The 26,735-nt window shown below is 23.0% G+C and overlaps 1 protein-coding gene across 3 annotated transcripts in view; it reads right to left on the minus strand.

Annotated features, from left to right (window-relative positions):
• The window catches only part of LOC112601823 (octopamine receptor-like), a 152,707-nt gene that overhangs the window by 92,833 nt on the left and 33,139 nt on the right, over nucleotides 1–26,735 (minus strand). For all 3 annotated transcript variants that reach the window (XM_025349618.1, XM_025349617.1, XM_025349616.1), the window contains exon 3: nucleotides 6,396–6,477. The gene's annotated coding sequence lies outside the window, so the exon portion shown is untranslated. The remainder of the gene's footprint in view (nucleotides 1–6,395; nucleotides 6,478–26,735) is intronic.

Below are 26,735 nucleotides of genomic sequence, written 5' to 3' on the forward strand. Positions count from 1 at the left end.
AAATGGACCCTTTAACAAAAATTTATTTTAGTATAAAAATATAAAAATGAAGAATAGTAAAAGAGATTAAAACAATTGAATAAAATAATACACAGCAGCTAATATGAATCAAGTGATTAGTAAAATATAAATAAAACAATTTTTCACGCATATTATAGGTATACACACAAAAGAACCCCGATTGATTATATTTATTTAAATCATTTTCATTTTGTCGTAATTTGTTGTACATTTTACGGAAACGTATAATTTTAAAATAATCATGCATACACTGTACGGGAATTAAAATAAAAAAAGTTCGAATATCCGTAGCTATTGAGTGTAGGTACTCGTATCACACATAACAAAAGTACGTAATATGCGCATGTGCGTATACATACTTCGACGGGGGATATGATTTTGGTATATAGGTACCGACTGACACAAATAAATGAAATACGACACTATAAATTATTGTACACACGTGGACGGAAACTACAATACGTACAAGTTAACAAATTTTAGTTCTAAGATTATTAACTTCTCAGCGTTTCCAATTATACATAATAATTTATATAATATATATTATATACAGTGTGTTAATAGACGCAATAACAATTTTTAGATTATTAGAAGAAAGAAGATATTAGAAAAAATTATAGTACTCTCGTTAGGGGGCTTTTAGTACGACTTCTAAATTCTAGTAATTTTAGATTATTATACATATATTTAGATAGCTTATAATAATTTTTAACATAATATTTTGATAATATTTCTTAACATATATATAATAGATACTCATCCTTCTAATTAAACTTATAAAATGATTTTTCGTTAGTTGTAACTTTTTTTTTATTCAGGTATTATTATTCATAAGAAAAAGTAATGAAAAACAATATTCGAATGATAATTTATAAGTAATGCGTTAAATTTAATGACTACTCCGTTATAACACAGCGTTTAAGTAATTTATACATTATACTATCCATAATAAACGAAATATTATTACACCGAAAATTATGTTATAAAATATTATGGAAGGAGTGTGTACGACATGTATCGAACACAATTTTACTGTCTCGTAAAAGGTTTTACTCTTTACTCCTACTGATCAAACATAATATGGAACCCCTGAAAAGTTGTAACGGTATAAAATAATACTATCATTGCACGGAAGACGAATAGTGTTTTTGTGTATCATTTAGTTTAGAGTGTTTAGATTTTTTGGAGCAGCGCCATTTTTTTCTATTGTGTACACTGAAAATGCTATTGTTTGATATAGAGTTCATCAGGTCGTTACGAAAAAACATAAGTCTATACGGTGGAGTACCATACAGGGTGATTTCGTCAAAATTGATCACCTGCATTTTTCTTGAGTTATGAGTAAAATATGAACTTTTATAAACTAAAAAGTATTAAAATATGCCATATAATATTTAGTAAACATCATGAAAATATGCAATAAATATGTTAGAACGTTTTTTTTATTTATTTAAAACTCACAAATTAAACAATTTATGATAATTAATTACTTAAATACTTAATGAAAATTTTTCACTTTAATATGTAATAAATTTCGAATTTTATAAAAATATGCAATTATGTGCAAAAAATATTTCACTAATACATTCAAATTATTATGATTTGTGAAGATAACTAAAAATAATTCAAAAAAGTGAAAAGGAAAAAAATAACAATTGCATAGAAATCCATGCTCTAATTATGAGTTAATTAAAATTTTAATTATTCGAATTTTTACGTATACTCAAGTACTTCAATTATTTATACTTTTCAAACTTTTAAGAAGTGATATGATTTGATAAAAACTTTGTATTTTTCAAATAATAACTTAAAAAGGTAAAGTTAAACATATCAAAAATCGAATTTTATTAAACACATTATCAACAGTAAAAATGGGAGTGAACATTGAACACATCTTGAATTGCCGTGTACGTATATACAGAGTGTAACAAAAATAACAGACAAATGTAATTAACTAGTTAGTTAATAGTTTTTATGTTATTAATATTAAATGTTTTATTAGCATGTATAATTAACATCAATTAAATTAAATAAATTTATATTTTTAATATTAATAAGAAATAAATAACTTTAAAATTTGATGTATTTGACTTAAACTGAATAGCGCTGGGATATACTCGTACGTGCTTGAGTCAAAATAGATTTCTAAATCTGAATAAAATTGCGCTGTGGTATGCGAAATTTCGAGACATTCTGTTTTAGAAGGAACAAACGTAGAGCATAAAACAAACTTATGAAATTGTACCTCTTCAAAACTATCAATGTTTACCAATTAATTTTGGAGAGAGTCAAAGCTCGTTCGAAGGTAAGATGATATAGGATTTAGCTCGTTATTCACGAATCACGATAAAAAAAGCTATGATAATTATATACACATAACAATCTAATAACCTAAGTAAAATATAAATTTATTTTATTAATAAATTTAAGACTTTTTAAGTATAATCAACTTCATAATTTATACAATTAATATATTTTATAAATCATGAGAGTAGAATAATAATTTTTGAATAAAATTACAATTATAATAAACTAATGGGCATGGTTTGATGGTTTTTGACCCCAATCACTAAATTGTGCGGCCAAATACCGTTTGATGATGCTAGCTATTAGATAGGTGACCTCTCCAGATTTTTAGTGAAGAAGCAATAAACCACATACGGAAATATGAACTTAAAGATTCCCTTACCATATCCTACAGCAACAAACATAATATAATCCCAGAGCAAGTGGTCTAAAATTTCTAAGCTTAAAAAAAAAAATTGATAAATAAACAAATAATTTAGCAAAATATTTTATGATATTTAAAATATTGATTTGTATAAATTCTGTACCTATCTAATTCATGTAGAATTTCTATATATCTTTCCTCGGTACATTTAACATGATTGAGAAGCTAAAAAGAAAACATATGACATCTGCATTGAATATTTCCAATCAATTGTATGTATATGTAATAAAAAAATCTATTGTATAACCAACACTGTCAACGCTACTTTCGAAATCTAATAATACTTCAACGGAAATAGACGTTATTTTTTTTTAACAATACGTTAAAATTGAATAATAATAAAGTTTAGTCAAAACTTAAGATACCTACATACATATTATACAAAGTCATAATATTTTGAATTGACAATCATCTTGTGTACTTATCACGCACACAACTATAATAAAACCTGACCATGTTTCTTAAAAGTTTTGATAAGTAATGAATTTATTTATAATAGGATACAATTTTGTATCAAAAATCATACTCTACAACATTTTTCGTTAACTAAATTAATAAATATTAAAATATAACAAATTTATTTTCCATGCTTAACTTATGTATAATTAGTGTATATAAAACCATGAATACGATAGTAAGCAAGCATACTAATATATTCTTATAGGTAATATATGCCATGAATATAAATCATAAAAAATTATTATATTAATATTTTGTATTAACGTAATACAATTTCTAATAATAATATTGTCGCTTTATGAAAACCACTAATAATAAAATAAAAATTGTTATTCTTCGATAACGAAAATTTCACAAAATAATAAGTTCATCAATCAAAGTGTATAATAGCGACAGGCCAATATTGTCGAACATAAGGATGAATGAAACTATTGCTGTTCAAATTTCAAAACTCAACAAATAATAATAATAATAAAAAGAAGGAGAAAAAAGTCAATAAAAAAATTAATCATGCATATTTTCAATGGTAGTATTTGTATTTATTAATGAACGGTAAAACTATATTCATCGTAATTCATTTTCATCATATAATAATACCCGTTTACATTGTTATATAATGCAAATCAAATTATTTTCTAAAAATTTAGTTCATTATTGAATACTTACGTATCTCTCAATATATTGTCGTGCACTACTGATATATATATGTTATTATATAATTTAAAATATACTTTTATAGTTGGTATTAAATTTTTATATATCAAAAATATAAATTTTTCTTAAAATAATCATAAAAAATTGAATAGTTACTGTAAAAAAGATATCAATTATTCTATGTTAATGACTGCAAGTTATACCATTAGTCGAAAACCTTTATATAGATACAAACAACTGGCAGTTAAAAAATTACAATAATATGCTATACAATCCTTTGTTAAAAATTTAACTAGAAAACAGAAATCAATATTAAACCGGTATAATTATTATGACTCTCTCTTCCAATAATACAAGTATAATGAAAACAATTTTTAAATCGACATTTTTCAAATGTTTTCATGAATTAATAAACTAATAATTAAATCACTACAGATTATAAATTTACAATACTATTAATATTAATATTAGCTGAATTTAAAAGTAAATGAGTATTTACGTATAAACAAATAAGTTTAATAAAATTATTATGATAAGACGATAAATTTAAACCTTTTTTAGTCATTTACTTTTGATTTTTAAATTTAAATAAAAACTTTAAAAAAACATTTGACATTTGTTAACATTACAATAGTTTTCTATTCAACGCTCCGCCAATATAGATATATATTTTTTTCGATTACATTTCAATTTAACTTTTTTTTTTTTTACATAAAATTTAGATATATTATTCATAATACCCATATATTACTCGTATATCCATAGAAATTCTTTTATCTGACCTACCAATAAATAAATATTTAAAAATAATTAATTATCATTAAAAAATAGTTTATTATAAACAAAAAAGTATTTGCCTTTTTTAAGTGTTTTAAAATATGATATTATTTTATTACTCATAAGTCAAAAGTATTTTTGTGGTTGAAAAAAGTGTAATAATAAATCAAAAAAAAATATATCACGTAGAATTAACAAACATATTATATATTATAGCAAACACCACAAACTTTACTTGTTTACATTATAAAATATATGAAATATAATGTAATATGTAGTGAAATTTATCATGATATTTGTTTACCTTAAGTTAGAAATGTTAAAATAAATTTGTAAAACGGATCTTAGTGTTATAATAAATTTTATGTCTATGATATTAATACCTTGTATTTATGCAAAATAGTCACGTATAATATTATTATCGTATTGAGTTGATTTATAATGGTTTTCAGACAAAATACGTAATTTTAAATTGTATCTGTTTGTTGAGTTAAAACAGCCATAATATACAAAATAAATACACTGGAAAGAGAATGCTAAGGAACAGACAATTAATATATGTATACGTCTCAATTATAAGTCATTCATTAATGTTATTTATTATATAACTTTAGGATCTGTTCTTGGTTAAAATTAAAACAAAATTCTTTTTTTCAGTTGTTTGAAACAATAATGGTATATAATTTGAAATAAATTAAATTCGATTTCGAATATATAAATGTTTCATTAAATCCAAAAAATATATTTTTCTTACGTCTAATAACTAACTTTTGTAATTCATTGACAGTACTCGAAGTATGGTGTCAAAGGGGTGATAGTACCTCTTTAAAATTAAATTAAAAACATAATTTAGCGTATCTCATCTAATTAATTTTAATGACATTTTAGTCATAATGTTTTCTGAAATGTAAATTGCACTATATTTTTTACAATTCAAGCGTTGTAAATGCCTTACTGTGAAGTATAGTGCAATAGTTTTATTATTTAAAATACTGTAATTTAATTGTGCGCATTGGAACTAAAATTAGAATGGCATACATGGTCAAGTATTTTATTTATTCAACAAAAGAGGCACAGAAATCATATGCCATATAATTGATACTAAATGTTTGTGACTAATACAGTTGTATAAGACCATATCATAAGAGATCAATAAATATTGTCGCTTGAAAATTTAAACGGATTTCCTAACCCCTTATCAAATAATCATTAATTAGTTACTAACACTGTTTAAACTACTGAATGATCATTTATTTTAGAAGATAATATTAATTATACATTTTTTTTTCAATTATAATAATATAAAAGTAATTTTTATTTATATATGTTTAATGGATAGTAATGATCTAATAGAGGTTTGAGTATTTTTTTTTTTAAAGAAATAATTTAATAATTTGGAAATGTAAATCATTTTACAGTGGTATAATATACTATATACATATTATACATATAACAAATTAAAATATCAACACTAATTAAGTAAAGATTTTTAAGTAACTTTCATAGCGCAAATTTGTGTGCTCCATTATAGATATATTTTTTTTTTTTTTTGGAACACAACTTGTACATGAATTTGAATGTTTATAAATTGTTATTTTATTTTTTAATTATGATCCTTGGTGATAATATATAAACTATAAAACGTACGTTTTATTACATACAAATAATATGTTATATTATATAACTATGTAGGTAAGTAATATATTTTATAGCTACTAATTTAAAATCTAAAAATATCTTTTAAAATTCTCACTTCAATCCACTAAGCTTTCAGAATTAAATATGTTGTCCAAATTTGAGTGTTCGTTCTTGATTTTTTAAATAAAGATCCATTTCTGTAATAAAAAATAAATAAATATGTAGATAATAAGTATTACAATTTTTTTATTATTCATTTAATTATTATTTATTTTTATTATTTCTATATATAATAAAAAATAACAATGTTAATATTGATAGTATTAGTTAATTATTAAAATATAATTGAGGAAATATTTTGTTGAACTATAATAGATTTAGGTACAATACATTTTTTTTCATGATTAAATAATTATATCAAAATGTATTCATAAGTTATTCATAAATAAGTTTTTAATATTTTGCAAATGTCATTAAAAATAAACTTATATTTTTCTTTTATCTCTCTATAACAAGACTTAAAATAATTATAGAATTCTATACTTAGGTTATGTTAGGTTAGGTCTATACTTAATAAAAATAATACATCATATCAACATTTTATAAATTATAAATTAATATTATCTATAAAAATATAGAAATATTTATTTAGTTTATACTATTTATTGTTTCAGTATGTTTAATATACGTATATTCGTTGGGTAGAAAATAAATCGAGTATACTGAATAAAAGTTGTTTTAACAAATATTTTTTTAGAAATATAAATAACTATCAAATTAATAAATAAGTTAGAACAAATGAATTCCACCAAATTTTAAATTTTATAAAACAATAAGCGTGTGAAATAAATATTTGGTAGATTAATCTTTTATTTTAGTCACATGTTTATTATAATATTATGTCATTGTACATGTTACAAATTACCTATATTAATATTGAAAAATAATAAGTGAGAAAACAACAATTTACAATAAATATATGAAAGGAAAGAAAGTCTGTAAGAGGATAGAAATAGACATTTTATATCAATAAATTCAAATAAAAGCTACAAGGAACAATGCATACTTGAACAAAAATGTTTAACCTTCATCTTTTATAATCAAAAAAAACTGACGGACGATTAATCATTATGAATTATCAAGTGGTTTTACAGGTCGCAATTTTTTCCATCGACGTAAACTCGATACGTGCTAAATACAGGGTGATATTTTTCTAGCGTGTTTACTCTTTTTTATCCTTAAGTAGTGCATTTATTCAAATTGTGTGTCTTCAATTTTTTTTTGTATCTAACTTACTGACTATATTTTTAGATATCTATATTAAAAATATTAATATATGAAAATATTTAAATAATTTTTTGTAATGATTCAAAATATTTTTTTTTCAAATTAAAACGATCCGTATTACTGTAAATATTAAATTTTAAAGCCAAAAATCATAATTAAATAATAATATAGTTTAAGTATGACTAATGAATAACCCTGAATAATATAAAAATAATATAAGCAATAATATTATTCAAAAGTCGATACAAAGATGACAGGTAAGGTTGGGGAAAATATTTGAATACATCAATCCATAAGGCTGTTTTAACTGATCTATATGACGAAGACAAGACAAATGTCGATCGGAAACAAAATTACGCATATATAGTTTATATATTAACTACTGTTCACGAAAACTAGTCCTGTCCTTAAGTTTTCCAAATGACAAGAAGATAATAAATCAATTTTAGAGTTTCCTACATATTAGTATTAAGGCTTTACCAGGAAGTGAAACTACTTTATAATATAAGATATTAAAACAAAATAGAAATTATACGGTATGGTGGAATATCGAACTATTCATATATTTTGTGTATTAACAAAATTCTAGATTCTCTGTTTAATTACCCACTATGTTGTGCGGTAGATGTTGACTGTACCTCGGTATTGAGGTAATCACTATATATAATATATGTGTTAAATTTTAATTTAATAATAAACCATTGCATACGAAAAACGATTCTGATCAAAGATAGACTGTCAAGCAGTCTATATTTTAAAGTTTATCTTATGATATATTTATACTTCTATTAAAGTAGAACACTGTAGGTTGAGTTAATTTGTATTCGTGAATTTATTATATTATTTATATTAATTAGATAAGAATATCAAGTATCTATGGTTATTCGTTTTTAAGTTACAACATAATAAGAATAACAGTTTTGTCAAAAACTTATTTTGGGTAAAAATTTTCATTTTTTCTTATTATTTTATTTTTATTAATAACTTGAAAAATAATATATACTTTTTAAAGTTGACTATCCAAAAAATAATAACCAGATCTAATTGTATGTAATAAATCACCCTTTAAGTTGAATATCAAGGATTTTTTTTTTTTAAACTGTAAATCGTATAAAAATCTGCAGATGTGATAAAAAAACCATATTTATAATTTATATACCTACGAGTATAGTCCCATTACATTTCGTCTGAGGCTAAGGCTGTTTTATATAACCTGAGTCTACAATTAAGTCATTAATCTTACAATTTTAGACGAATTAAGCCACAAAACGTGTTCAATAAAATTGTATATACTAAAACCGAGTGCAAATGCACATACTATACATAATATAAGGGTCAATTTCCCAATTAAATTAATTATTCCAATCTCAAAACCATTTAAACAATCTTCAGTTGTATTAATGAATGTGTATAGTCTATACCAATGGCCATACAAAATAATATCCAAAGGTGCTTATTTAATTGGATATAACATATTTAATATTGTGTATTGTGTAATAAGTTAACTGTTCGATGATCAGATAACGCGTGAAGTTAAATACTACATACTCTTGACAATTGCGATATCATGATTTTGGAATTAAAAGCGAAGTTCCATTCGTTAAATTATATTTAATTGTTTTTATATAAAGTATTCTGAATAGTTTATCCTATGAATGTACAGGTAGGCTAACATAGTACATTTTAAATATAATAAAACGTTCAGAAAACAACAAAAGGTATAATTTGATAATATTAAAAAAAATATAAAACAAAAAATTTATTTATATTCTACTTATTCCACATCAACAAATAATTGACACAGACTCTTAAGTTTTAATCAACACTTTATTTCTTAGGATATAATAATTTCTTAGAAATCTGAGAAATAAATATTCGGTTTGGGATTAATAGTGCGCAGTAAGCTAAAAGTATAAAGTTTTAAATTGTAATTAATTATAAAGTAAATAAGTAAAGTTACTTATAAAAATTTGAACTTTATAGGCACGCATAATTTTAATTTGATTTCCTTTGATCATCATCTCCATGCTTAAACAATATATATATATATATATATAGTTATATCAAAAAAGTCTATAAACGAATTAAATATTATTTATAATAAAAACCATTTCATAGAAATTTTATTGGAAAACGGAACGTAATACTTAAAAACAGTTTTATTTTAAGTGAAACCTTACGTCACCTTAAAATAAACTGATTGTTTTTCGAAAAAAAAAGAAGAAAATATAAATTTATTTAGCTCTTAATTACTGTCATAAGTTATGAAAACTGCTACAAAATAGTCACTGAGCCATTTGAGACCCAAGCCACAGCTGATATTATAAATAAATAACAATATAATGTATGAGTTCAGTACGACCGGTCTAATTTGTATACATACACAGATAGCAGCTGCAAGATGTACGAAGGTGTATTAATATATAAAGCGCGTGTGCTTCCGGAACAGTCCATATCAAGAATTTGTAAGTATATATTTTATGGAGGTTTGTGCAAAACTTTGGTACAATATTAATAAAGAAGATTTAGATTTTGGAGCGGGCCATCGGGTTCAAAGATATTCTAAGTAAAGTAACAAAATCTTGAGTAACAATTAAGTTAATTCACAATGGCACCTTAAATTTTATTTGATTATTTATACAAAAGTATACAAAAAGGCCAACGTTATTCTAGATTATTGTCATAGAAAACATGTTGATTAAGATTCGTTTATATATAAAAAAAAAAAAAATCATGCAATTAATATATATAATAAAATAATAAATAAATAAATAAAATATTTAGACAAATCGTTATGATTTAATAATTGACATGGGAATTTAAATAAAAATTAATTTTTAATCAAAGGGTTTTTTTTTATGTTATAATAAAGTTATAACATAAAAAAAAAATGTAATTGTATACTAATTATTACATTAATTACTATAAAATGACAAACTAAATAATACGAAAATAAACACTCGAATAATAATACACAATTTATTATTTTCAAAATGTGTTCTCAAATAAAACTAGAGAAACTAATCAAATATAAAATAAATCATTATTTCTGGTTAAAATTGTATGGTTAAGATTACTTGTTATTAAAAAAATAGCAAAAATTATACTAAATTTTTAAAAACATGAAAAAATCTTATTAAAACTAACGTATTCATGCATGTAGCAAATGTGGATGGTAATTAAAAATACATCATAGGTATACGTATCAGAATTTTAAAAAGAGAACAAAGGAGATTTTTACACAAATACATACATTAAATTTAAAAACATAAACAATAGTGGTGTTAAAAACTAATTATTTTAAACAAATTAATTTATAAACGAACACTGTGTACAAAGTGTTTTTTAGAAACAATAATATATGTAGATTGTAGGTATTTAAAATTATGTACGTAATATACTATTAAATATTTTATTTTTATTCTAACACATTGACTAATGTATTTCAAAAACAAGGGAACTCGTTATTGCTGGATAGTAGACTTTAAGTGTAACACATCATGATAATATGCAACTTTATAAATTATTGTAATCGAAGTATAGAGTGATTTAGTGCGAAAAGGACAGATGAATCAAAATTTATTACAGATCAGATGATATTTAACATTAAATTATTTTTATATTATCAATTGTTTATAGGTTGAACTAATTTTTGCATAGTGTATTGTGTATTATAATTTACACATTAATACTGGACGTAACGTAAAATGGTGGAAATACGGTTAAGTCTTTTATGGTATAAATAGCTTTAAATGAATTACAATTTTTATTTTTAATGTTAGTATTGTGCATAAAAAAAAATAAATCATAAAACTTTCATTCTTTGATAATTATTTTTTATGACAATAAAATAACTAAACTTATCTAATGAAAATTTTTAATGAAAGTCAACAAAAAATTATGTCAATTTGGTTAACATAGTTTTAAATAACTAAAATAACTAAAATTGTATTTATCAAAATTAAATCAATGAAAACTACGAAAAAAGGTAAAAATATTGAATAATTTCTTGAAAATGATGTTTTATATACCTATCCAATATTTTAACAATTTTAAGTCACTGTGGTTTTTTCTTTATAGATCAAAAAAATAAAACTATCAGCTACTCATGGTTTTTTTCAACTTTTTGAATTACTTGCTATTTTTAACCATACAAAATAACTAAAACACAAAATTGTCTGCTAGAAGCCATACTCGATATTAAAGCTTTTTAGAATAAATTTTGATCAAAGCAATAACAGATGCTCGAAAAAAAAAATTAATAAATAAATATTTAATAATAACTCATTATAGTAAAACTATCATAATCTTTCCACTCTGACTCTAAAAATATATGGATGAATTTAAACGCAAAGAATACAATATAATAATATGAAGTGTTATACACTGAAATATTACTTCAGTTACTGATTTTATTTTTGATATTTGTACCTAATCATTGAATCCAAAACGATAACAGTTACGATGTAAAACTAATAAAAAAATATTTCTACAATATGTGAATAAATACAAGATGATAAAATTATTTTTAAACTAAAACAACCTTACATATTTTAAAATAAATACTTTAGTCAACGATTGGTTGAATTCGTCTAAGTTATAATACACTACAATATTATTAAAAATAAATAATAACACCATATAATTTATAGTGTGTATAGTGTATAAACATAATCATTAATTACGGCAAGAGTAATATTTTTTTTTTTTCAAATTCAATAAGAAGGTGAAAAAAATAATTAAGTATATATTTCAAATAAAATTTAAAATGTAAAACATAATTTATAATGCATGTTACTACATTTACAAATAATTATATAGTAAGACAACTCTTTTTGAAAAAAAAAAAAGTCGAATGGATGAGTATGTGTTTAAATTGTATATTATAGATTGAAAGTAGTCTTTCATTTAATAAATGACACATAACAAAATATAACAAATATCATATTATGAATTGATATATTTGATTCATATCGAAGATGAAAATTAAATGGTATTAAATTTCATCCTTTCGTTATTATTGTTATTTTTCTTTTGTTTGCAAACTTTTTAAATAACAGTAATAGCGTCATTTAATTTTTTTTTGAAACTTTGTTAAATGACACTTCTTGTATTATTTTTGTTATTTAATACAAAACATGATAAAATAAAATAACATATAATAATGGGAGATAGTAAGCATTTAATCAGCAAAAAATATATTACGTTTCTAAAAAGTATTCTATGGAATTTTATTTGGGTGCATGTTTTCGAAAGTCAAGTTTTAGAATGAATAGATTTAGAAAATCTAAATTTTAGAATATGAAACTTTTAGAAAATTTGTGTCTTTGAAAAATGTTGAATAGTGTTTTAGAATTTAAATATTTTTGATCGGGAAGGAAAAATATTAAAACACAGAGTTTTTAAATAAAATACTGTCTTCTTTTGTAATAGGATTTACGATACAGAATGTAGAAATTATGATACACTTCCAAATCTGTAAAGAGTTTGTTTATTCGGGAATTCGGAAAATATCATTATACATAATATTTATAAATATAATTCTTTGTTACTCAATAATCGTTTTTAAGTTTTTTTTTTTTCATTAATACGAGTATTGCCAATTATTATCGTAGAATTACGATAGAGTTCTATATTGATATAATATGTGATTATTTTACATCTGATAATATACGAGAAATATTAAAAAGTAGTTCACCTTATTTCAATGACGTACATAGTACCAAATATCTACGTAGTAATACATAAAATTATTATAAATAATTGGCCGAAATACAAAATACAGTTTTTAATATTACATTGACGTTGATGAAATCGACTCATCAAATACATGATATGTTAGAAGTAAACGAGTTTTTATACGTTTTTAATAAAATTTATGATCGTAAAATTTATGAAAAAATAGTTTATTATTGGAGATTCCGTGACTGTGCAGCTAAGTTATAAACTACTATGATTGCTAATAACGCTAACACACACATATTCGATGATAAAGATAAGCTATTTAGTATTTCCGATCACTGTCATGGCCCAATTCCGCAGATAATTGAATGTAAAAAAATTAAAAATGTTATAAAAAGAAAGGCAGCTGAGACTAACGATACACCAAGTTCTATATATCAAGATTCAATTTCACAATTGAAAAATTCAAAATATTATAGCTTCTAAAATTTCAAAATGCTCAGCTAAATCAGTTGTAAAAAGGCAAAAAAAAACAATCATCAAAGAAACAAACCACATTTTTGATCTTTATGATTTATCTGTTGATACTTTGAGTGGAAAATTGTTTTTAAATAAAACTGTTAAACGAAATTATGATTATATCATGATTTTCACAACAATTGAAAATTGTAATTATTTAAAGAATTCACAATTTTGGATTTTAGACGGAACTTTTAAATCATGTCCTAAGCTTTTAAACAATTTTATGTCGTGCACTGTTCAATTTCGCGAGATGGAAACGAAATGGTATTTCCATTAGTATTTGCATTAATGACTGGGAAAGATGAAAATTTATATGTATAATATTTTATTTTCTAATTTAAATAAATTTGCTGAAGAGAATGAAAGCTTTTTTAAAGAAAATAATAATTTGGAAATAATAACCGATTTCAAACTGGCAGTGATTAATGCAATCAATAACGTATTTCCGTTTGAAATTCATTCGACATGTTTTTTTTATTTACAACAATCGATATATCGTAAGATTCAAACCAGTTACAAAGTACCAAAATGTGCTCGAGTTCAATTTTTGAGCCCGTAAAATTGCAAGTTTAGCATTTTTACATCCTGAGAAAGTAAAGGAAGCGTGGAACATTTTGAAATCTGTATTTGAGGACGATGAAATTGATCTAGTAACATATTTTGAAGAAAACTACGTGGTTGGAAAAATTAGAATGAGGTTTAGAAAAGAAGAACTAACGCATTACGAACTATGTTTTCCAATTGAAATTTGGTCAGTACATTGTCGAACTATCAACGAAATATCAAGAACATCCAATTCAGCAAAAGGTTGGAATAATAAAATACATCGTTTATTATCAACACACCCATTCATTTATCTCCAAAATTCAAAAAGAACAACATGAAACTGAAGCAACAATTGAATCCTTAATTTCAAATAAAGTATTCAAGAGAAAAAGGTACAATGAAACACGGAATAATAACTTATTGCAAATATGTAAACGAATAGTTGATGATTCTAACTATGATTTAAATGAATTTATGAGTGCTGTTGCTAATAATCTAAAATATTAACAATTATTATATTTATTTTTCACTATAAAAAAATTATTTAAAATATTTTATACATTTTATATACAAGTAAACAATAAAAAAAAATAAAAATATTTCTAAAAATTGAAATTCTAAAACTCAACATTCTAAAATATAACTTTCTAAAACTTGCCTCAATACTATGAAATTTTTTTATATATTTATATAAAATAAACAAAATCTCAAAACTGACTTTTTAAAAAATATAATATTATTGGAAATAAAATCAAAAGGATTACATTTGAAAATGTTAGTAATTTAAAAGAAAAAAATGAATTAACTGATTATAATTTTAAAGTTGCCTTAAATCTATAAAAAAAAAATTTAAATACATTTTCTTAGAAATATATTGTTAACTGAAAGACATAAACAATTTTGAAAATTAATAATGTCTGTTTTTATTAGAAATATATAAATTACCTTTAATAACAAATGTGTATAAATATAAAAATAGTTAAAATTTAGCTTTGATCTTGTCCTTGAAAATTTAAACAATTTAATTGCTAGTATATCGCTAAATATTGAACAATTTCGTAAATCAAAAATACAAAACAGTCGTACTCTAATAAAAATTAATATAGTTTTGAAAGTTTTATATTATTATTATTATTATTTTAAATATTAATTGTATATTATTATCATGGTTGAATATTCCAGAGGGACTAAAATATTAATGCAGCATATAATGGTATGAATGTTTATGATCAAACTAAAGTATAAACCTATTGTTACAGTCGTGTTTAAAATTGAATTCAAATTTTAAATCAGCAGATAAAGATTACAAAAACAATATAAATAGTGGTAAGAATAAGCAGTCTGATTTAGACTTTTGAACATTTATAGTAATATCTTAATGACAAAGTTGAAAAGTTTTCAAATCTTAATATTTGGATACGGATATTTATGATAATGAGTGACACACCAATTTCAAGAAGCTACGAAGGCCTTACGGTTGGTGTGTTAATATATATTATATGTATACATAACTTTACCATTTCAATAGTTCTTTTTTGGAAGTTCGTCTATTTACGTGGATCAAGTTAAGCTCACTCGGGCCTCCGGGAATAATATTTAAAATGACGGTGACAATACAAAGTTATAATAAACGTTACAGAACTCAGTAGCATGTTTGGGGCACGTCCAAGCGGAGAAACATTTATTTTTATTTTTTAATACAACTCTCGATAAGCTTGACCTTTACGCCCAAATTAATTGATTTATTTAACTTTTTAACCATCAAGCTTTTATAGTGAAATTTTAACCAATTTTAAGTTTGTTTCGTAGTTTTTGTAGTAGTTCGTTATTGCTATTACCATATCTATTGATAGATGTTTCATTATAATAATTTTATTCAACAATGGATTGTGGTTATTTCTGATGCAGATTTAAATCATGATAATCATGATCAATTGGTTGCAGATTTTGTTTGTCACTTTGAACTGATACATCAATATCAACATAATAGGTATATATGTATTTATATAATGTATTAAGAAACTTATCACTCAAACAATGTGATGTTTTATAAATTGTAAAATATTTTTGTTTGTAACTTTATTATGATATATCGTTAGATCATTATAATAATCTCTATCATATAAATAATTATCTGGGAAATAATTTTGAATATTTCAACAGACTTTTTTATATGACTCATTGATCAAAGTTTATTCTATACCTTAACTATTATAATGAACACAAAAATTACAGATAATTTTATATTGTAATATATATTGACTATTAAAATTGTAAATCAAAAATAATATTTTTTCTCATATATTATTTAAATTCATATTTATTTATTTATTATAAAATATATGGCTTGAGATCTTTTAATAATTTTTAATATTGTTGTAAAAAACATACTAGGATGACAAAAATATAATTTTATAATACAAATTAACAATATAAAAATAGTTTAAATTTAAAGGTGGGATTCGTATTCATATGAGATATCAATTTTTTTATTTTAATTGGTAGTTTTGAAGGGTATTTGGAACGCAGAGGTAGAACTAGAAAATCATTTAGGAACTTTAAAGTTAATTAGAGAAAATAAGGTTGAAGAATCAACATTGCCTGCTAAAAGACCTTTTAAAAATGTATTCCCAAAAGTAGCATCTATATTCTGCTAATGAAACTAAACCTAAATAATTAGCAACAGGTTAATAATTATATGAAGCACCAGCAATATCCAAGAAAGAATCCCTTTAAGCTGGTAATCATTATTTGCTGGAGATAAACTTTCATAAATTCTAACTACAAAAATGTATAATATTTATTTCAAAACCACTACTTAATGAAACTGAATTATAATTTATATAAACTAGCTGCTATTGAATAACATAATTATATTAAAATGAACTATATAAATAAATGAGATAATCGAAACTCCATTATATATATTATATTCTGTAGTTCAGCTACTCCATTGTCAAAGATTGTATCGTTATCTTTAATTAAATTAATATTATTCAGAATTTTCATAAGGATGGAAGCAAATTGTTATACAAGAACGATTTAAATGAATATAAAATAATAAAATATATTATAATATTATTATACTATATACTCATATTCTTATCATTAAGTATAAAATTATTTTACAAAATAATATTGGTTATATGGATGTAGCTATATTGCATATACAGAGCGCCATGTTGTATTGTGTTCCAATAATAATCTATATTCTATATCTGTATAATATATTATTTTATTTTACTATATAAAATTATAAGGGGTTTTCTATGACCGCGCTAACCGAGAAAACTACTGAACCGATTTGGCTGAAATTTTTTACTGTTATATCTGACAGTGTGCTCAAGATTTTAGTACCACTTTTATCTATAAAAAATAAGCATGAAGTTCTTGGAAAATTAAAAAATAAATGTGGATAATATAAGTATGTGTATTGATTTCTATGCCAATGGTATGTATTTTATTTTATTTTTTATTTATTTTTTGCATTGTATATAGATAAACAATTTACACGTTAAAATAACTAATTATTTACTTACTTTATCGGACTAAATATATGCCTATGACATTCGTGTGATCATAAGGAACCCATTAAAAAAAATGCAATCAAAATTGAACTCATAGTTATCGAGTTTGCTTTACACAAAAAAATGGCTTACAGCATTATATTATGTAGTATATATAATAATAATGATAATATAAAGATAGATTAATGCAATTATGTTTAAATAAGATTAAATCTTTAAGTATTCCTCTCACGTTTAATCTTATTGTTGAAAAATTAAAAAACAAAGTTAATTTTTGGGGCCTCTGCGAAAAACAGACTTTTTTTATGTTCCCATTTTGTGACAACACTATTTATCCTTTTCCATTTTTTTTTTTTTTTTTTTTACAGATTTGTTCTAAATATCCTCTTAAGTGTCACCACATTACTTGATATTTAATTTTTTTTGTCTGAAGAGGTTGGAAGAGGGAGGATTGTATTTTTATGTTCTCATTTTGTGACGACACTCTTTAACATTTTTCCAATTTTTTTTTGTAAAATTATTCCAAACACTCCTACAATTGATCTATTATTCTGACTGGGTCAGAAAAAGGAAAAATTACATTTATTCAAGAATTTCCATAATTCCCAATGACTTTCCGTTTTCATTAAAACAACTTTAATTCCTTGTTAATGTTTCTTTTGTAATTACGATTAACAAAATTAAAATTCAAACATTTAGGTATGCTGGCGTAAATTCTTTTTCAGAGTATTTTATACATGGACAAAATTATATGTGAGATTTTCTCGAACCGGGGAACCGAATCATCTAATGATTTTGATTTCATTAGGAGTTAGAACAAAAAACTCTATATACTCAGGTTTTTTTTTCAAATTCTTTATCAACAACAGATTAATTAATAAGTTTTTTCGTAGCTGTATTTATTTTTAATAAAATATATATTTATCATAAATACTATAAGAAACATCCCAATACGTTTTCATTAACTGTTTTTATATCTACTTGCCGATCACATTAAACAATAAAATTTGAATAAAAAATGATTATACAAATTTATCATCATCCCACGTCCAAAGGAAAAAATAAACAACCAATCATAGGCAAAGCTATGATGGTTCGACTAGTAATATTATATATTTTATGCATAAAAAATATTTTTAGATTATAAACCCTTTGTAGAATCTCACATTTTTTATAAAAGAAGTCAGTATGTAATTCAAATCGACTATGAAGTGAAAACTTTTTGGACGCGGTACCTGTTATTATTTATTTGAGTCAATGATTATGCTATAATACTTAAAATATATTCTAGTATATAATTTATTGACTTTCTATCAATATCATAATTTTCATATAGAATTCAATTTATTTTACGATTTTCTAATAAATAATACGTTACATTTATTGGTATTTGTATAGATACATTTTTCTACATTATTACCTAATATCAATTATTTACGCAAGAATGTATTCAATGGTACTTAAAAGCTTATGAGAAATTATTTTTGATTAAATTAAAAATAAATAAATATTTATTATTACATTATGTACCATTTTTTTTTAAATAATACTTATTAAATATTAAAAATAAAATTAAGTTATTTAAATTAAATCAATTTCCAATGTGAAAATATAAAATATAGTAGAAAAAAACACACATACATATTAATCTGAATAATCACTCTTTCTCTTTCTTTGGTTTTTCAAGTTAGGTGATAAAACATGTATACGGATGGTAAATTTGGCATAAATGAATTGTCTTAAAATATCACATTTTTGGAATTTCAAAATAAATCTATACGAATATTCGAATCTTGAATATACTCCATATTTACAGTGATTATCTAGTGACAGACAAAGATTGAATTTCCATTAAGAAAATACATTTTTAAATTATTTTATCAGTTTTTAACCCTTAAGACTAAAATATTCACCGTAGGAAATTGTATATCTAATAAAAAAATCACTTTTTTAACTACGCAAGAACTTAAGTATAATACTAAATTCGTGTGTTTAAGTAATATAATTATAATACACATTTATGAAAAAAAATAAAAAAGGTAGGTGTGTTCCGCTCTATTTTACATTAAGTGTCGAGTGGTCACTATTATAGGTCTATTAAATTTTAACTAAACGATAAAAAATTAAAATATTTTTCATCCGTTCGTAGACAAAGGTGCAAATAAATATAAAGGCTGGCTAATAAAAGACGACCAACCATCTAATGATCCCATGAAGTGTCACTACCTCACTTATAACAATAAGCTTTCAAAAAAAATTTATTTTGGTATTTTGTTTAATTTATTAAAAATGTATAGTTATAGATACTTGAAATTTTCACCTACAATCTTAATTAGCATTTTTTAGACATACGTCATATATTTATCAAAACTATAGGTTATATTTTCAAAACACTTGAAAATTTTGATAATTTACATTTTTTTCATGTAAGTTAGTTAAATTATTGTTCCTTTATCAAAAATCATAACAAATGTCTTTTAACTGTTTGTTTACTGTAATATTTTCTAACCACTTATCCTTTTTTTTTTTTTTTTAATTTAAGTTAATATAAATTAATATAATATTTAATATTAAAATTGCCAAACTAAATGGCCACTTTTGATAAAAGGTTAAATTATATGAAATATATGTATATATTTTCATATAATACTTTTTCATCTATGATGGTCGCATATAATTCTGGCAAAAACTCAACTGTCGTAAATTTTAACTACACAAATAAATTTTCGTACTTATGAACCTTCCCGACCTTTACCTATATGGATGTACAGTTAAGAGCCCCACAATTAAAAACTTTTTTTATCCAATTTTAAAATTTTATTTCTGTATCTATGGATGGGCTATATTTTATTTTATTTTTTTGCATAGGTACTTGTGCTAAAACAAGGTTTTTTTAATTATTTTTAGTCGAAAATGTATGCGACCAAAAGTAAATTATAAAAAGTTGCCTTTTTAAATTACTTAGGATATTTTCTATTCTCATATATAATAGCATTAGGTACCATTGTAACTGAAAAGTACTCTTCTGCATTAAAAGGAAAATATTTAATCAAACTCGCATGAATGAATCTAATATTTAGGTTATTATAGTTTTGTTCTCAATTATTAATTTATTTATTTTTTCTAGAAAATCATATAATTTACAACTGGAATTGTATTCACAAAACTGTCATTCACGTCTGTATCTTATCTAATGTTAAAAATATTTGATAATCAATTTAATAAGTAGTACACAACCATAATATTATTATATCTTGTGATACGTCAATTAGTGAAAATACATTTTTTATTCAGAAATAATATATATTTATATATAATCAGCCTATAGGTATATTCTGTATACTTTATAATATAATGCATTTATTAATGATATAAACCTTCTCTAAGGAAATTATATATGTCATGACTATCATTTGTCTGACTTACTACTTACGGTCTGTGAATAATAAATATACGCATACCTATTAATAATTGTAGTAAGCTACGATTTATAGTCAAAGTGTTACAGTTTTATAGTTTAGATATGTACTATATTTTAAAAAAAAATATCTCTCATATGTATTAATTTTATACCTTGTCAAGTCCAATCTGATTAACATATTTTTGAAGAACTACCAATGTTTTCTAAACACGTTCTAGAATCCATATTTTACTTCAAATCTCAAGTGGATTTCCGTAAAATAGTGCCTGTTAAAAGTATAGCGACAAATAAATATTAGTATGTTACTCTTGGTTATTATATAGGAAAAAAGTACTTCTTTCTTTTTGCGGTAAATATAATATATATGAGCAATATTTAACCTGAAAGCCACTGTTATAATTTCTATTATTCAATTTTATTATTTAAATCAACCAACATATAACTTATGCATATTAAAGAAAATTATTTGTAAATAGGTAACGTAAAAAATCGAAATTCTATTTATAGTTCATCACATTTTTTAAAAGTATTTTTAAGTTAAGAATATCACTGAATTATAGACTAATTTCTTATTGTTCATAATTTAATAATATATCAGCTATTTATATCTCATATACTTTGAAAAATTATTATCATTATTAAAGCTGTGTTGTAATTCTAAATTCACAACTAATTCTTAGTCCTATTTAATTTCTTTTAATTTTAATTATAAAAATACAAAATGTTTAATATTAATAACCTTCTAAATTATTTTTTTTATGATTAACGCATATTTTATTATGTTAATATACAATTATAACACAGTTTTAGAAAACAAAAATAGTAATTTTTTTTATATGAACATTTAATTTAGCATAAAATAAATATCATTATTCGTTCTAAATTGTTCTATACTTCTATATATTTTAAACACAAGCTGACTTAAATAGTACTAACTTCAGAGTTAAACATTTATTATATTGTTATTTTTGATAATCGCAATATTTAAAAAAAAAAAAATTAGTTCCCAATATATTGAACCATAGTTTACAATTTATTAAGTTACAATACACTCATTCGCATTATTGAATGGCAATACCACATTAATACAGTATATAAATACCAATATTTTAATTTAAAAAATAAGAAATTAAGAGATATCAAACCGTCCATACTATCGTGGCCTATACTAATATTCAAAAATAAAATGGCTATACAAAACTACTTTCAAATAGACCACATTCGAATCACATATTATGTACATTGTACGAGTACATTTCAAAGCCCAGGAATGTCCACTTTTATACTCAGCTTCCGTTACACTCTTCGATTAATCATATTCAATGCATATTTCTTAAAACAAATTATGACAATAAAATAAAATGATAACAAAAATTATACTATTCCTAGAAATTCTTCGATAATTTCTCGCACCTTCAATTAAGAGTCAATATATCTTTAAATATAACTAATAAAACGGATTTCTACCAAATAATTTAATATAATCATAAATAATTTAAATATTATTATAGACTATAATCATATTAGCTAATAATCTCAGAAATCACTCACATAATTGCTTTAGACTGAGATAGGTACAATAGGTACACGATGCGAATGCCTCACATATTCACTACATGCAGTTTATAATAATATGAATAACACCGTAGTAGGGCCTCAAGAATGATGAACTTAATAACAACTAAACATGGGCTACAGCCTAAAGCATAAACGAAAATACTAAATAGTTTTATAATGCACAATAATCCCACGCTTCCCTTCGTTGCAAGTTCTCGCGGGCGTACATATTGTGTGTATATAGGAATTTAAGACAAACAATTTTACGTAATTTATAACAATCAACACTGCAATATCGTTGATATGAAGTAAAATTATACAAGTTTTACGAGGTATATAAATAATTAAATTGGTTACTACTTGTTTTTAATTAACAAGACTACAGCGATAGTTTCAATATTAAATATAATATACGATTAAACGTTATTAAAATGGTACAACACATTCATAGAAAAAAATCATATTGATAGATGGTGAATATTAAAAGTATTTCACTAAAATAGACTACATTATATTATGTTATTTGATTTTTTTTTTTAATCGTTAAACTGTTTAATTATTATTTACTTAGTTATTGTATTGAATAAGTTGTAACTTGTATTTATTACATTTTTTATACCCGTATATACACTATGCAGTTTAAAAAGTATGATTCATTAAATAAATATATTTTGTGGGCAATTTTACACGCAGGTGTCACGAATGAAAATTATAAAATAAATTAAAAAATTACAAGTATGTGACATATGCATATTTTTACTAATTGTCGATTCACATTGGAAAACTATGTGAAAAAAATATTATAAACTAAGAACCTTTGTTTTTCATCTTAATTGAATTATTGACACGTCAATTTGATTTAACTGATATTCAATCACATAATATACTGATGGAAACTTAAAGCTTAATATGATGTTTTCTCAAGACCACCTAACGTAATTTGTAGTTCATTAATTTCATAAATCCCCAGAGAAGAAATGAGCCAAAGAAGTAGCTTATGCAATCTTATCAATGTATTAATAATCTTGTTAGAAGCAGTACCCGTGCAGCGTATTCATAAATTTGATGATGTGTGAGGTTTTCAAACGACACATTTAATGGTCTTTGTAATCTCCTACCAGAATTAATAAATTTAAATTCTAGCGAAGCTAAACACGAGATTATTTTTGGTTAAATTAGACAAATCGATAGGTTAAGTACATGTACACATTTTTTTTATTTTTTATTGAATCATGATAACTATAGAACATATTTACGTTATATTTTTTATTTACAGCATAAATTACTTATTTATCTCTTATAAGTAATATCTGTGTTTGAGATGAAGAGTTATACAAAAGTAACAAATTTTTAAAATGTTTTTATTTACAAAACAAAATATTTGTCTTTGTTTTAAACATTTAATAATAGTAAAATTATAGTAACTTTATAATATTATACACTGTGAGAAAGGAAAAATATTTATATTGAATATTTAATAAACAAAAAAAAAAATATATCTAAAATTTAACTCAAATTTTTAAGTAAAAAAATGTTGTGGCCACTTAAAACGATAAAAATTCTATATTATTAGGTTAACAAAAATAAAAATATATCGAAGGATACATAAACAAAATGTCGAACACACGTTTGCTATAGGGTAATGTATTATATTTTTATTAAAAATATCAAAACTGATGACAAATCGTCAGATTCATAAAGCCTTTAATACCGCACTTTTTGATATCTCTTATTCAAAATGTTTGAGCGGTGGTTGATAGTTTTTTCTTATGATTGTATAGTGAAACTGTAGTGAAAAAAAAAATCAAAGATTGAACTCTTTGCAAATATCAACCATATAGATAAACAGCATAAAACTTTTGGAACCATTTTTTCACCCTAAATAGTATTAGCTCATATGGTCATGATAAAAATACCATAATTTTAAAACAAATAATTTATGACACGTTATGATGAGTTTATGATTTGCAAATAACAATAAACGATAGTCGATGTAATTTATTAAATAAAATATACAATGATCAGTTTTATCGAAATGAAACACGTTGTATTTCTCGCGGAAACTTTTCTTTTACTTTGTTTTACATATTAAATATTTTTTTTCTTCGCCATTACAAAAACCTCAAGATTACTATTGACAAATATACTTTAAATAATTAGTAGCTAGTTTTTTACTTACATAAAAACCAATTTCGATTATATCCAGAAAATGTGACGAAAAACAGAATTCCTTTTGATACGCCATAAATAATAAATCCAATGATACATCAAAAACAAACAAAAAATGATGTAAATGTTTTTTTTTAATAAACTCAATTGATGTAATATATGGTTGACACTATAAATGACTTAAATCATTCGTCTTAATTTTATTAAACGTGTATAATTTTAAATTTAAATGATTTCGTGTATATTGTATCATATTATTTTATAAATAAAAAGCATACTATCTATAATATTAGTGTAGTTAAAATTATGTATATGTTTGAATAGGTTTGTGTATATTATAATATGCTATTATTAGATTTATTGTTGAAATCGTTCATCTATATGGAATTATTAATATCAAGTTAAAGTTTCTTCCTTGACCTTACTCAAGGTCAATAAGAATGTAATTCAATCACATGTTTGATAAATGATGTAATACAAACCATTATATAAATCGCTTTTCAATTCCACATACTGCAGTATATTTACAAACATCACGAAGCGACATAATTACAGACACCTACATAGATATATATAAAAAAAAAAAATAACAATTTTCGAAAAAATTACTAAACATACCGTATTATAAAACTATATACAAAAAGCATTTACGAAATATTAACATATTATGTTATTTTTGTATGGGCTTTGTATTAATTACTTCAGGTATCTTGAGAACAAATTTAGTAGAGATAAAAGCTTTGTTACACTATATACACGAGCAAAACAAATTACATCTGATTTTACAGTTTCATTTTTAGTTAGAAAGTAGAATTTCAAAGAAATATATTTTTAACGTTAAACTTTTGTGCATATAAATAAATATTTTTTTAACTAAATCAACTTTAAACGTGTTTATTTATTAATTTGAAATGATCAACAACGTTATATCGAAGTTACTTTTAATCCTTAATATGATAATATATTTTATAATATCAACTATGAATGCACTGAAAAGTTTGATATTCGACATAATAATATTTACTGTGTGTTAGTCCATATTATTGATTATTGTTACTCCTAATATTATAATGACTTATTCAATTTACATCAATTGTGTCAAAAGAAGTCAATTACCTAACATAAATTTATCTTATTAAAATATTGACGTTTCAAAATACGCGAACGTATAAAATATTAATTTATTATTATGATTATAATTAGATAATATAATTCTTAGGTCAGGAACAATGAATTTAATTTAAATAAAACAACACACAAATGACAAATGGCTAATCAACTAATGTTAATGCATTCAATTAATAAAATTATTATTTATATGATTTGTAACTATTAGGATTAAGTTATAAAAAATTATTCATACCAATCTTATAATAAAAATGACAAGTCAATAAACTCGGATCTTAATACAATATATTATTCTAAATGTACCATGCATTTTGTCTTTTAAAGTATTTTTAAAACAATATTGTTCTTAAATTAAAGAAGTATATATATTACAATTGTTTTCATATAATTTTTATTTTACTAAGAAGTATATTATACATTTTGATATTCACCCTTAATCCGTAAATATAAGTATATATTATACTCTATATAAATAATAAAACATTTTCTTCTACTAATTTTAATTACCATTATCTTTATTTTTTTTCATTTCCATTGTTCAGAATCGAGATAAACTAAAAATATTTTTAATTTTTCAATTGATAACATCAAACTGAAGTGCTTAATTTTAATGAAT

Source organism: Melanaphis sacchari, unplaced genomic scaffold, assembly GCF_002803265.2.
Source record: "Melanaphis sacchari strain LSU unplaced genomic scaffold, SCAv2.0 Contig7_pilon_pilon, whole genome shotgun sequence".
NCBI lineage: Eukaryota > Metazoa > Arthropoda > Insecta > Hemiptera > Aphididae > Melanaphis > Melanaphis sacchari.